Here is a 14,946-nt window from a genome sequence, read left to right on the forward strand (position 1 = left end):
TCTAAGCAAATCCTTTTCCGCAGCACAAAGAAGCTTCAGTAAATCTGGTAGAGTAACACCCCAATGTCATTCAAATCTACGACATTTGTCAGATAGGGGAAAATCTCGTCTGAATGCACGCTAGACAAGCTGGGTACGACCACGTACCACCTCACAACTACTTCACATGTGAAATTTGTCCAAAGAATAATCAAGGATGTGCTGTAGTTCAAGCTGCATTACAAGAACAAATGGACTTAGGATGGATTCAACACATTCGAGTCAAAACTGAATGCGACATCAACATGGTTCAAGGATATCTAGAAGAGTACAAAATCTACAAAGTTGAAGATTTCGAAGGATCGGTAGTCAGGTTCCATAAGACTTTAAATGGACTTGCCTACTTTGGAACAGCTTTCCATCCTTATAGTAGATGTAGAATTTGTCGAAGAAATTCACGAGGATGTCTGCGCGTCCGCAACGACATTCAGAAACTAATGGATGACAATACCATTACAGTTCTTGCCAACAGAGAAAATGACGAAGTCTTTCCCGTATCTCCTCAAAGTAATCAAGTTGAACCAATGCAAGTTAAGTATGACAGCAGGAAAACAACAATTGTTCCATTAGTCATCTACTTACCAGATCCTGTACCGTATGAGTCCAGCAAGGCTATACCATACAAATACAACACTACATTCATTGAAAATGGTAAGGAAATACCATTACCATTTGTTGTCAACATTGCTGATGTTAGTCAAGTCACTAGAAGTGGACGAGTCTTCAACAGAACAACAAAAAATGTGGAGAAACCTTCGGAAGAAGCACCACATAAGCAAGACAATCATCCGACCAATGCTGTTCAAGCAAAAGAAAATGATGAGATCTTGAAGTTATTCCAGAGGAGTGAATACAACATTGTTGATCAACTGCTACATACTCCGTCTAGGATATCTATGCTTTCCCTACTATTGAGTTCTGAGGCTCATAGGGAAGCTCTACAGAAAGTTTTGGAACAAGCTTTCGTAGAACCTGGCGTTACCATAGGGCAATTCAACAACATCATTGCCAACATCTCCGCAGGAACTAATCTGAGTTTCTGTGACGAAGATCTTCCTGAAGAATGAGTGGATCATAATTTGCCACTCAACATCTCAGTTAGCTGCATGGGTGATGTTCTCACAGGGGTTTTAATAGACAATGGATCCTCTCTCAACGTCATGCCCAAATCAACATTATCAAGATTATCCTTCAAGGATTTCCCGCTAAGGGACAGTCACGTCATCGTCAAGGCGTTCGACGGATCGAGGAAGTCAGTTTTTGGAGAAGTCCATCTTCCCATAACTATCGGACCTCATACTTTCAAAATCACTTTCCAAGTTACGGATATCCAAGCAGCATACAGTTGTTTACTAGGTCGCCCATGGATTCATGAAGCTGGGGCAATCACTTCAACACTTCATCGGAAACTGAATTTCATACGAAATGACAAATTGGTAACCGTATGTGGAGAACGAGCTTCGATCGTCAGCAGCCTGTCATCATTCTCCGACATAGAACCAAAAGAATTCGCTGGAACTAAATTCCAAGCACTTTCCTTGGACAAGGAAAAAGGAAAGGAGAAAGCAGCGTCTATTTCTTCCTACAAAGATGCAATCCAAGTTATAAAGGATGGCACCACCAGTGGTTGGGGGCACATTGAGATTCCTACCATCAACAAGAACAGAACAGGAGTTGGATTCTTTCCAACATCATCAAAGGCTACTCAAGGAATTGAGGTAGTCCTCCCAATTCAAGAAACTTTTCGCAGCGGAGGTTTTCTTCAACCTGTTCAACAAACAGTCAACACCATCGGTACGGAAAACACCGATGAGAATTTTAAAGTGGAATGTATGTCCTACCTTCTTGAAGCAGGATACATTGCCCTAACAGAGTCTGATTCGCCTTGTTGTTATCCGACTAAAGGATCTGGAAGTAAGACTCCACCAAGCAGTGACGAAGTTACTAATAGCTTCACCACCAGAAGTCATGGTTCATCAAAAGAAGTTCCTCCTATCCCCGAAGAAACCTGGGATACATTAGGAGAACCAAGCGGAAAATTCGACTACATGGTGAAATACTCCGCTCCTGAAAGTTCAAAAATCTCTCTTCAAGACATTGTTCCAACTGGATGGGACATTGATTATGAGTACCTTACTCAGCCAAAAGAGATATACAAGCCTTTCTATTCATCATCAGCATCTGGTGAAGTCATCATTGAGGATTACATCCCCAAGTCATCTTCAGAGGCTACAGATCTAGAGTATACATACCTAGTCAATGCCATCTTGGGAGAAGAGCAAGATCAAAATACAGAAGAGGATGATCTCGAAAGTCTCTCCAACAACGAGTCTCTCCATTCAAAAGATTGGAAGTTTCCTCAAAAGAAAATCTGACATACTCCACTTGGAAATTGGTATGCTCACACAGCTCAGTCTGCTGAAGCAAAAGAAGATCGTCTGAGTGTTACAAATACAGTGGTTGGTAAATCAAGACCTACCACAGGCCAACTCAAGCCTAAGGTGCCAGATTACATAGTGCACAATGGGGTTCGCCACTATTGGACGGCTGTTGAAGTTTCGACTGTTATTCGCACTCCTAAGTAGGAACTTTCACCGTTATTTTGTCCTCTCACCATAGCCCATGGTGAAGAGATGTTTCATAGGGCTTTGAATTTTACTATTTCTTAGGAAAATGTCCCTCTTTGCTTTGCCCAAAGGAATAGAGCTTGGTTTTATAGGGTCTTTGTTTCAAGAAGTGACTGTCGATAAATAAAAATGTCATTTTGTTCCTTCGTTAGTTTTTTCCCTTTTCTTTTTTCAGAAATTGGTAATCCTAAAAAACACCTTTAAAAAACATCAAAACATTCCATTAACTGCATACACCGAGTCTTCCCTTGTTGTCTAAATAAAACTTATCACACATATGCAGATTAATAATAAAACACCCCGTTGAAACGTGCGATCATATGACTTCTCCAAGCTTTGGGTTTCCTGTATTCGAGGCAGAGGAAGAAGAAGACGAAGAAATATCAAAGAAAATTTCTCGGTTACTTCAACAAAGGGAAGAGGCCATCCAGCCGTACAATGAGCCTCTAGAGATCATTAACCTTGGTTCCGATGGAAACAGAAAAGAGGTTAAGATTGGAGCTTCACTCAGTTCAGAGATCAGAGAAAGTTTGGTACAACTGCTCAAAGAATTCTCAGATGTTTTCGCTTGGTCCTATCAGGATATGCCAGGGTTGGATACCAGTATAGTGGAGCATCACTTACCATTGAAGCCAGAATCCCCTCCGGTTAAGCAAAAATTGAGAAGAACTCATCCGGAGATGGCCATGAAAATCAAAGAGGAAGTCCAAAAGCAAATCAACGCTGGTTTCCTCGTCACTTTAGAATACCCTCAGTGGTTAGCTAACATTGTTCCCGTTCCTAAGAAATACGGAAAAGTCCGCATGTGCGTCAACTACAGAGATTTGAACAAAGCTAGCCCTAAGGATGACTTTCCTCTACCACATATTGACATGCTGGTTGACAGTACAACAAAATCCAACGTTTTCTCATTCATGGACGGATTTTTAGGATACAACCAAATTAAAATGGCACCTGAAGACATGGAGAAAAAAGCTTTCATCACCCCCTGGGGAACGTTCTGCTACCGTGTTATGCCTTTTGGACTAAAGAATGCAGGGGCAACTTATCAAAGAGCCATGACTACACTTTTCCATGACATGATGCACAAGGAGGTGGAAGTCTATGTGGACGACATGATTGCCAGATCAGAAAATGAGGAAGATCATATACAGAATCTGTCAAAGTTATTTCAACGCTTACAGAAATTTCAGCTTCGCCTAAACCCCAACAAGTGTACCTTTGGTGTCTACTCAAGAAAACTCCTTGGTTTCATCGTCAGCAAACGAGGAATTGAAGTAGATCCAGACAAAGTCAAGGCAATTCAAGAAATGCCTTCGCCCAAAACTGAGAAACAAGTTAGAGGATTTCTTGGACGTCTGAATTACATCTCGAGATTCATATATCTCATGACTACAACTTGTGCTCCAATTTTTAAACTTCTACGGAAAAATCAAAGTTGCGTCTGGACAGACGATTGCCAGAAAGCGTTCGACAACATTAAGGAATATCTGCTCGAACCACCCATCTTGTCTCCTCTAGTGGAAGGAAGACCTTTGATAATGTACTTAACCGTCTTAGAAGACTCCATGGGTTGTGTCCTTGGAAAGCAAGACGAGACGAAAAGAAAAGAGCATGCCATCTACTACCTGGGCAAGAAATTCACTGACTGTGAATCCCGCTATTCCATGCTCGAGAAAACCTGTTGTTCTTTGGCCTGGGCTGCCAAGCGTCTCCGCCAATACATGATTCAACATACTACTTGGTTGATCTCCAAGATGGACCCAATCAAGTACATCTTCGAAAAGCCTGCCTTGACTGGGAGAATTGCCTGTTGGCAGATGCTGTTATCAGAATACTACATTGAGTATCACGCTCAAAAAGCTGTGAAAGGAAGCATCATGGCTAAGCACTTGGCTCACCACCCACTCAATGATCATGAATCATTCGGATTTGACTTTCTGGACGAGGACGTCATGTACCTCAAGATGAAAGATTACGACGAGCCACTACCAGACGAAGGACCTGAGATAGGATCCCAGTGGGGCTTAATCTTTGACGGAGCTGTCAATGCTTATGGACGAGGAATTGGGGCAATCATTGTTACCCCTCGAGGTACCCATATTCCATTTACTGCCAGATTAACTTTCAAATGCATAAACAATGAGGCCGAATATGAAGCTTGCATCATGGGTCTCGAAGAAGCCGTGGATCAAAGAATCAAACACTTGGATGTATACGGAGATTCTGCTTTGGTCATCAATCAAATCAAAGGAGAATGGGAAACACGCCAACTTGGGCTAATCCCTTACAAAGACTACGCGAGAAGATTGTTACCATTCTTTGACAGGGTAGATTTTCATCACATTCCTCGTGAAGAAAACAACTTGGCTGATGCATTAGCCACACTCTCTTCCATGATTAGGATAAATCATTGGAATGACATTCCTCAGATCGATGTCATGCTCCTGGATAGGCCATGTTTTCACAGCAGAAGCGATCATCGACGACAAACCGTGGTATCACGACATCAAAAACTTTCTTCAAAGGCAAGAGTACCCTCTTGGGGCGTCAAAGAAAGATAGAAAAACCTTGAGAAAGTTAGCTGGCAGATTCTTCCTGAATGAAGATGTTATGTACAAGAGAAATTTCGACATGGTCCTGCTCAGATGCATTGACAAGAACTAAGCAGAAACACTCATGAGAGAAATACATGAAGGTTCCTTTGGTACTCACACCAACGGACACACCATGACAAGAAAAATACTAAGAGCAGGATATTATTGGCTGACGATGGAATCAGATTGCTACCAGTATGTAAAGAGGTGTCATAAATGTCAGATATACGCCGATAGAATTCACGTGCCACCATCTCTTCTCAACATACTCTCTTCCCCTTGGCCTTTCTCCATGTGGGGAATCGACATGATTGGAATGATCAAGCCAAAAGTGTCCAACGGACATCGCTTCATCTTGGTAGCCATAGACTACTTCACCAAGTAGGTCGAAGCAGCTTCATATGCAAACGTCATAAGACAAGTTGTCGTCAGATTCATCAAGAATCACATCATCTGTCGCTACGGCATTCCTAGCAAGATAATCACTGACAATGGGTCAAATTTGAATAACAATATGATGAAGGAACTTTATGAAGAATTCAAGATTGAACATCACAACTCGTCTACTTACAGAACAAAGATGAATGGAGCTGTAGAAGCAGCTAACAAAAACATCAAGAAAATCATTCAGAAAATGGTCATCACTTACAAAGATTGGCATGAAATGCTCCCGTTTGCTCTTCATGGTTACCGTACATCTGTACGTACTTCGACTGGAGCAACTCCTTTCTGAAGGATAGAAAAACACTTAGAAAGGGGGGGGTTTGAATAAGTGTAGCTTTAAAAACTTGACCGATAAAAATAAATTGCACATTTATTTTTATCCTGGTTCGTTGTTAACTAAACTACTCCAGTCCACCCCCGCAGAGATGATTTACCTCAACTGAGGATTTAATCCACTAATCGCACGGATTACAATGGTTTTCCACTTAGTCAGCAACTAAGTCTTCCAGAGTCTTCTGATCACACACTGATCACTCCAGGAACAGCTGCTTAGATACCCTCTAAGACATTCTAGAGTATTCTGATCCACACGATCACTCTAGTTACAACCTGCTTAGATAACCTCTAAGACTTCCTAGAGTATTCTGATCCACACGATCACTCTAGTTACTTACAACTTAATGTAATCAATTCTAAGAGTATTACAATTGCTTCTTAAAAGCTATAATCACAAACTGTGATATTTCTCTTATCGTTTAAGCTTATTCTCACTAATATATTACAACAGCAATGTAGTGAGCTTTGATGAAGATGAAGATTCTGAACTTTGAATAGAACAGAGTTTCAGCAAGTTAATATGAGTTGTTTTGTTCAGAGTTGTTAACCTTGCTTCTCATCAGAACTTCATATTTATAGGCGTTGGAGAAGATGACCGTTGAGTGCATTTAATGCTTTGCGTGTTCCGTACAGCATCGCATTTAATGTTATACGCTTTTGTCAACTACCTCGAGCCTTGTTCACGCTGTGTCTACTGACGTTGCCTTTAATAGCTTCTAACGTTCCTTTTGTCAGTCAGCGTAGCCTGCCACATGTACTTCCTTCTGATCTGATGTTTGTGAATACAACGTTTGAATATCATCAGAGTCAAACAGCTTGGTGCAAAGCATCTTCTGATCTTCTGACCTTGAAGTGCTTCTGAGCGTGATACCATCAGAACTTCAGTGCTTCTGATCTCATGTTCTTCTGATGCTTCCATAGACCCATGTTCTGATTCTGCTTCGACCATCTTCTGATGTCTTGCCAGACCATGTTCTGATGTTGCATGTTGAACCCTTTGAGACAAAGCTTCTGAGCGCTGAATTATGCATACTCTTTATATATTTCCTGAAAAGGAAATTGCATTGGATTAGAGTACCATATTATCTTAAGCAAAATTCATATTATTGTTATCATCAAAACTAAGATAATTGATCAGAACAAATCTTGTTCTAACAATCTCCCCCTTTTTGATGATGACAAAAACATATATAAATGATATGAATTTGCGATCAGAAAGAGCAGACGGCAAAAGACAAATTACACAGCTATAGCATAAGCATGTGAATATGTCTCCCCCTGAGATTAACAATCTCCCCCTGAGATAAATAATCTCCCCCTGAAATAAATACTCGAAGAACTTTAATAAAAGACTTCCCTGATTATTCCGGTAGAGACGATCACATAAGCTTCTGTCTTCAGAGAATTCATAGCTTCTGACTTCTGCTTCCATTGGACAGCTTCAGAACTTGAATTTCTTTAGATCCCTAGAACACTCATAGCTTCTGATTCCTGCTTCCATTTAGGACAGCTTCAGAACTAGAATTTCTTTAATCATCAGAACATTCACAACTTCTGATTTCTGCTTCCATTTAGGACAGCTTCAGAACTTGAATTTCTTTGATCTTCAGAACATTCACAGCTTCTGATTTCTGCTTCCATTTAGGACAGCTTCAGAACTTGAGTTTTCAGGATCTTTAGAACATTCACAGCTTCTGATTTCTGCTTCCCTCGGATAGCTTCAGAGCTTTGAATTTCTACCAACATCACTTCATGCTAGATTTGTATCAGAACATTGTTGAATGTACCAGAGCATCATCAGAGCATCTCTACATCCTGAAATGTTACAGAACAAAACTAAACGACAAAAGTCAGCATGAATGAGTTAGAACATAAAATGTATATTAGAACACATGATATGTATCAGAGCCATATAGGCTAAAAATAATGTATCAGAGCAAATAGAATTTTGTCAGAACAAATAGACAAATATGGATCAAATTCTATTATCAGTGCTTCTGATTCTGAAGCTTGACAGCACTCAGCTTGCTTCAGTTTCCATGAGCTTATTCTTTTTACAGAATAACGCTTCTTATGGTTTTGCTTCTTGTGTGCTTTGAAGATTCTCTTCATTTCTTTATACCTGCAAAACACTTAAACCGTATAGAACTTGCAGTTCTTGTTAGTGAAAGCAACTGATAGATTAATCAAATCATTTATCATTTATCTTCTCCCCCTTTTTGTCATAACATCAAAAAGAATATTTCAAAAGATTCAGATGTACAAAACGACAAATAAAATCACTGGAATGTAAACACAAAGAAACTTTTCATTGATAATCAAAAGATATTACATGAGAAGATGTTTAACAAGATGATGCAACAAGGAAAGAAAACTACTAAGACAAAAGACTAAGACCCTAGCTAAGACAAAATCTGCGCCAGTATGTCTTGAACCCTGTCATAATTTGCAGTTTTCCTTGCCATGAAGGAGTGAAACGCATCATTGACTGCTTCTTGGGCTTCCAGGCGAGGGGTCAGGGAGACTTGATGCAGATTTTCCACAATCTCTATCAGAAACAACATTCTCAATAGGTGAAGATGAAGAGATTTCTTTGGAATGGGTTGAGGGAGAGGAAAGGTTAGATGAAGAGGAAGTTGAGTCTTGAAAGTAAAAAGATGAGGAAGAAGATGGAGATGATGGAGGGCTTTCACCAGGGGGTTGAAACACACGTCTAGAATAGTTTCCAGACAACTTTGCTTCGAATGGATTCACCTTGAGAGGGTCATAGGTGATCTTTATCTTTTTGGGTTTGGAAGAAGATGTTTCAACAGCTTTTCTCTTTTTGTTTTGATCATTTTCATGGTTTCCTGAGCTTGATGAAGAGTTCATGATGGATTAGCAGATAATGAACAGCTAGGGTTTGATATGAATGCAAAGAGATAGAGAAAGAAAAACAGAGACAGAGTGTAATAGAGAAAATATAAGAGGGAAGGAGAAGCGTTTGAAGAGTATTTAAAAGAAAATAAAGTGAAACAAATGATGGATAGCATTTAATGTTACGTGACATGAGGAGAGATAATAAAGACAAATGAGGTGACTAGCACAGTTACCTATGGTCGGCGTCCCTTCAACTGCACGCGCGCTTATCCATGAACAGTAACGACAGGTTTACCATCCCGAGATAAAACGTTACAGCTGTTTTGCTTTAAAAGAGGTTCTGAATCAACTTAGACAATGAAACGTTAGTAATAACCGAATCATAATTTCTAAAAGATTTCAATCAGAACTTCTGATTAAAAAATAATCCACTTTCATTTCAGAAGATACTCATACATAAGAACTTCTCATCTTCTCATTCTGGGCATAAATCCATACTGATGTTCTTCAGAATGAACTTAAACCTATCTTCAGCCAGGGGTTTTGTAAAGATATCAGCCCATTGATGGTCTGTATCCACAAAGTTTAAAGATAGAACACCCTTCTGAACATAGTCCCTTATGAAATGATGTTTAATCTCAATATGTTTAGCTTTTGAATGAAGAATAGGATTCTTAGATAAACATATAGCAGAAGTATTATCACAGAATATAGGAATGTTACTCTCATATATCTGATAATCTTCTAGCTGACTCTTCATCCAGAGCATCTGTGTACTGCAACCAGCAGCAGCGACATATTCTGCTTCTGTTGTTGAGAGAGCAATAGTTGCTTGCTTCTTGCTATACCAGGAGATCAAATGACTTCCAAGAAATTGGCAACTTCCTGAAGTACTCTTTCTTTCAATTCTGTCTCCAGCATAGTCATCATCGCAGAATCCTACTAAGTTGTATTCTTTAGATTTTCTGTAAACTAAGCCAACATTAGTAGTACCTTTCAGATACCTTAGAATTCTCTTAACAGCAGTTAAATGAGATTCTCTAGGATCTGATTGGAATCTAGCACACAAACAAACACTGAACAGAATGTCAGGTCTAGAAGCAGTCAAATATAGAAGAGATTCAATCATACCTCTGTATAACTTCTGATCTACCTTCTTACTTACCTCATCCTTACCTAGGATGCATGTTGGATGCATAGGAGTTTTGGCTTCTTTGCAGTCTAGAAGATTAAACTTCTTCAGAAGTTCCTTCACATACTTGGTTTGGTGAACATACGTTCCTTCTTATGTTTGATTTATTTGTATTCCAAGGAAATACTTGAGTTCTCCCATCATGCTCATTTCAAACTCAGCCTGCATAGACTCAGCAAACTCCTTTCCAAGAGTAGCATTAGATGTTCCAAAAATAATATCATCTACATATATTTGACAAATTAAAATATCCCTTTTAAAGGTTTTACAAAAGAGAGTAGTGTCCACTTTTCCTCTAGTGAAACCATTATCCAGAAGAAAAGAACTTAAGCGTTCATACCAAGCTCTGGGAGCTTGTTTCAATCCATACAACGATTTCTTTAGTTTAAAAACATGATTAGGAGACATGGAGTCTTCAAAACCAGGAGGTTGATGAACATAAACTTCTTCATCTATATAACCATTTAAGAAGGCACTCTTAACATCCATCTGATAGAGAGTAATGTTATGTTGAGTGGCAAATGAAATTAATAGACGAATAGATTCTAACCTGGCCACTGGTGCAAAGGTTTCTGTATAGTCAATCCCTTCTTGCTGACTATAACCCTGAGCCACCAGTCTGGCTTTGTTCCTTACCACTTCACCTTTCTCACTGAGCTTGTTTCTGAAGACCCATTTTGTACCGATTATATTGAATCCATCTGGTCTAGGAACAAGATCCCAAACATCATTCCTTGTAAACTGATTCAGTTCTTCTTGCATAGCAATTATCCAGTCTGGATCTTCTAGAGCATGATCAACAGAAGTTGGCTCGATCAAAGTTACAAGACCTAATTGACAGTCTGCATTGTTCTTAAGGAATGCTCTTGTTCTGATTGGATCATCCTTCTTTCCAAGAATGACATCTTCTGAATGACCAGAAATGAGTCTGGATGATCTTCTGACAGATGGTTCTTCAGAAATGCTTAGATTCTCCAGAGAAGCTGATACTTGATCTTCAGATTCTTTGCTTCTAAGAAGCTCTGCTTCTGATGCGTTGCTTTTTGGCTCAACAACTTCTGATATATCAATATCACAATCTGCAAAATTATGAGAAATCATGGGCAATACCATTTTCTTTGAAGAACTCTTCAAAGAATCTGTTCTCAAATTCACCACCATGATCACTTCTGACCTTTATGATTTTACACTCTTTTTCAGATTGAATCTGAATGCAGAAATCAAGGAACACTGAATGAGACTCATCCTTGTGTTTCAAGAATTTTACCCACGTCCAGCGGCTATAATCATCTACGATGACTAATCCATATTTCTTCCCTCTGACAGATGCTGTTTTGACTGGGCCAAACAGATCAATGTGCAAGAGTTCTAATGGCCTTGAGGTAGAAACAACATTCTTGGACTTGAATGCAGGTTTGGAGAACTTGCCCTTCTGACATGCTTCACAAAGAGCATCTGATTTGAATTTCAGATTAGGGAGTCCTCTGACAAGATTCAGTTTGTTAATCTGAGAAATCTTTCTCAAACTAGCACGACCTAATCTTCTGTGCCAGACCCACTGCTCTTCAGAAACAGACATAAGACAAGTCACCTTCTGACTCATAAGATCTTGCAGATCTGTCTTATAAATGTTGTTCTTCCTCTTGCCTGTAAATAGGATTGAGCCATCCTTCTGATTTTCAGCCTTGCAAGACTTTTGATTAAAGATTATATCATAACCATTGTCACTCAATTGACTGATAGATAAGAGGTTATGTGTTAATCCTTCTACAAGAAGTACATTAGAAATGGAAGGAGAGTTACCAGACTTTATAGTTCCAGAGCCAATTATCTTGCCCTTCTGATCTCCTCCAAACTTGACTTCTCCTCCAGACTTAAGCACCAGGTCTTGGAACATAGACCTTCTTCCTGTCATGTGTCGTGAGCATCCAGAGTCCAGGTACCACGACATGTTGTGCTTTGTCCTTTTTGCAGCCAAGGATATCTGCAATAGGAATAATCTTATCCTTAGGTACCCACATTTTCTTGGGTCCTTTCTTGTTAGATTTTCTCAAGTTCTGATTGAACTTGGGTTTAACATTGTAAGCAATAGGAGGAACAGCATGATAATTCTTAATGTGAGTTTCATGATATTTCCTAGGTTGTGTCACATGCTTTTTGGTGTGTGTTATGTGAAAACTTTGAGCATGTGAAGTGTGCCTAATATCATGGGAGTGGCCATACTTGAACTGATCATACAATGGCTTGTATGTGAATTTCATTTCATCAACAGGTTCAAGTTTGTATGGGGTTTCACCCTCAAAACCAATGCCGACTCTTTTGTTTCCAGACACAGCATATATCATAGAAGCTAGCTGACTTCTGCCAATACTTCTAGATAAGAACTTCCTGAAACTTAAATCATATTCTTTCAGAATATGGTTTAGACTAGGAATGGATTTTTCTGAATCAGAAGGAGATCCAACATTATAGGATAATTTTAAAAGTTTTTCTTTTAATTCAGAATTCTCCAACTCAAGCTTCTTTGTTTCAAATTCAAATAGCTTTTTCAGCTTTTTGTATTTGAGATTGATCTGAGACTTGAATTCCAGAAGTTCTGTTAGACCAGAAACTAACTCATCTCTAGTAAGTTCAGAAAATACCTCTTCAGAATCTGATTCTGATGTAGATTCTGATCCGTCATCTTCTATCGCCATCAGCGCACAGTTAGCCTGCTCATCTTCAGAGTCTGAATCATCTTCTGACTCATCCCAGGTTGCCATAAGACCTTTCTTCTTATGAAACTTCTTCTTGGGATTTTCCTTCTGAAGTTTTGGACATTCATTCTTGAAGTGTCCAGGCTCATTGCATTCATAGCACATGACCTTCTTCTTGTCAAATCTTCTGTCATCAGAAGATTCTCCACGTTCAAATTTCTTTGAACTTCTGACGCCTCTGAACTTCCTTTGCTTGTTCTTCCAGAGTTGATTTAGCCTTCTGGAGATCAAGGACAGTTCATCTTCTTCTTCAGATTCTGATTCTTCAGGATCTTCTTCTCTAGCCTGAAAAGCGTTAGTGCATTTCTTGATATTGGATTTTAATGCAATAGACTTACCTTTCTTTTGAGGCTCGTTTGCATCCAGTTCAATTTCATGACTCCTCAGGGCACTGATCAGCTCTTCCAAAGAGACTTCATTTAGATTCTTCGCAATCTTAAATGCAGTCACCATAGGACCCCATCTTCTGGGTAAGCTTCTGATGATCTTCTTTACGTGATCAGCCTTGGTGTATCCCTTGTCAAGAACTCTCAATCCAGCAGTAAGAGTTTGAAATCTTGAAAACATCTTTTCAATGTCTTCATCATCCTTCATCTTGAAGGCTTCATATTTCTGGATTAGAGCAAGAGCTTTAGTCTCCTTGACTTGAGCATTTCCTTCATGAGTCATTTTCAAGGACTCATATATGTCATAGGCCGTTTCCCTGTTAGATATCTTCTCATACTCAGCATGAGAGATAGCATTCAGCAAAACAGTTCTGCATTTATGATGATTCCTGAAAAGCTTCTTCTGATCATCGCTCATTTCTTGCCTTGTCAGCTTTACGCCACTGGCATTTACCGGATGTTTGTAACCATCCATCAGAAGATCCCATAGATCACCATCTAGACCAAGAAAGTAACTTTCCAGTTTATCTTTCCAGTATTCAAAGTTTTCACCATCAAATACCGGCGGTCTAGTATAACCATTGTTACCGTTGTGTTGCTCAGCAGAGCCAGATGTAGATGTAGACTTTGCAGTTTCATCAGCCATCTTTTACTGAAGCGTTTTTCTCTTCCTGAATCTTTTCTAAACACGGTTAAGTGCTTGCACCTTAGAACCGGCGCTCTGATGCCAATTGAAGGATAGAAAAACACTTAGAAAGGGGGGGTTTGAATAAGTGTAGCTTTAAAAACTTGACCGATAAAAATAAATTGCACAGTTATTTTTATCCTGGTTCGTTGTTAACTAAACTACTCCAGTCCACCCCCGCAGAGATGATTTACCTCAACTGAGGATTTAATCCACTAATCGCACGGATTACAATGGTTTTCCACTTAGTCAGCAACTAAGTCTTCCAGAGTCTTCTGATCACACACTGATCACTCCAAGAACAACTGCTTAGATACCCTCTAAGACATTCTAGAGTATTCTGATCCACACGATCACTCTAGTTACAACCTGCTTAGATAACCTCTAAGACTTCCTAGAGTATTCTGATCCACACGATCACTCTAGTTACTTACAACTTAATGTAATCAATTCTAAGAGTATTACAATTGCTTCTTAAAAGCTATAATCACAAACTGTGATATTTCTCTTATCGTTTAAGCTTATTCTCACTAATATATTACAACAGCAATGTAGTGAGCTTTGATGAAGATGAAGATTCTGAGCTTTGAATAGAACAGAGTTTCAGCAAGTTAATATGAGTTGTTTTGTTCAGAGTTGTTAACCTTGCTTCTCATCAGAACTTCATATTTATAGGCGTTGGAGAAGATGACCGTTGAGTGCATTTAATGCTTTGCGTGTTCCGTACAGCATCGCATTTAATGTTATACGCTTTTGTCAACTACCTCGAGCCTTGTTCACGCTGTGTCTACTGACGTTGCCTTTAATAGCTTCTAACATTCCTTTTGTCAGTCAGGGTAGCCTGCCACATGTACTTCCTTCTGATCTGATGTTTGTGAATACAACGTTTGAATATCATCAGAGTCAAACAGCTTGGTGCAAAGCATCTTCTGATCTTCTGACCTTGAAGTGCTTCTGAGCGTGATACCATCAGAACTTCAGTGCTTCTGATCTCATGTTCTTCTGATGCTTCCATAGACCCATGT

Source organism: Vicia villosa, linkage group LG7, assembly GCF_029867415.1.
Source record: "Vicia villosa cultivar HV-30 ecotype Madison, WI linkage group LG7, Vvil1.0, whole genome shotgun sequence".
Taxonomy (NCBI): Eukaryota; Viridiplantae; Streptophyta; class Magnoliopsida; order Fabales; family Fabaceae; genus Vicia; species Vicia villosa.